The sequence below is a fragment of the Arachis ipaensis genome, chromosome B08 (assembly GCF_000816755.2).
Source record: "Arachis ipaensis cultivar K30076 chromosome B08, Araip1.1, whole genome shotgun sequence".
NCBI classification, from domain to species: domain Eukaryota; kingdom Viridiplantae; phylum Streptophyta; class Magnoliopsida; order Fabales; family Fabaceae; genus Arachis; species Arachis ipaensis.
The window spans coordinates 10,152,871-10,153,916 of NC_029792.2; positions in this window are offsets into that span (position 1 = coordinate 10,152,871).

The following is a 1,046-nucleotide window of genomic DNA, read 5'->3' on the forward strand; positions in this document are numbered from 1 at the left end:
TACTTGCTTTATTTTTATTTAATATAAAAATTCAATACTAACTTTTTTTAAAAAAAAAATACATAACTAAAACATTAATAAAGTTATACAAATTTATGGAATAATTGAACCTATAAATAAATGTAAAGTATATGATAAAACAAGACGGATACATAACACACGACATAATAGTTATTAAAGAGTACAACCCACTATAAGATCTAGAGCACCTTTACATCGCTTATGATATTGAAAACCCAATAAAAAAATAAAGATCAACATATAATAAAAATGAATCAGTTCATGGCTGTGGAGCTAGCACTTTTTGGCTTTATAAATTTTAATTTCATCTTCCCCTTTGGTCAGGGTCTAGAGTTGAGAGATTTTAAGAAATCCTTTAATCAATATCTTTTTTCCATTTTATGTTTGAACCAACACTAAATCATTTTTTTATAGTGTAGTCCTAGTATATTACTTTAATGTAATATTGCAACTATACCTAATTTGGTTTATGGATATCATATTTACTTATATTTTTCTTTTATGAATAGTTATGATGTGACTTATGACAACTTTTTTGGATACAATTTTTTTCTATAGTTGGTATGATCATAAAAGGAGAAAAGTTCACTTTCACACTTAGCTTAACACAGAATATAAACTTATTAAAAATAAAATACCAAAATTATCAATAACTTTATTAGTGTTTATAATATGAAAAGAGGATAAAGAATCAATATTGAATCTAACTATTATAATTGTTGTGTCACATATACGATATAACACCATCTGTATATATATAAAAAGTGCTAGTAACGGATAGTTGCTTTTTATAAAATATCAGTAACAAATTATATAACTAACATATTAACAGAATAAGTTAACTGACTTAACTAACCTATATCACTATTAAATTTATATACTTGAATGATTTCAACCTATTATCAATCTCAATAAAATTCTCCAATCATCTCTTCTACGATCATCAGGTCGAACATGAAATTATATTTATAAGTTTCAGACAAAGATAAAAGAATTAAGCCTTTTTTATATATAAATAAAGATTA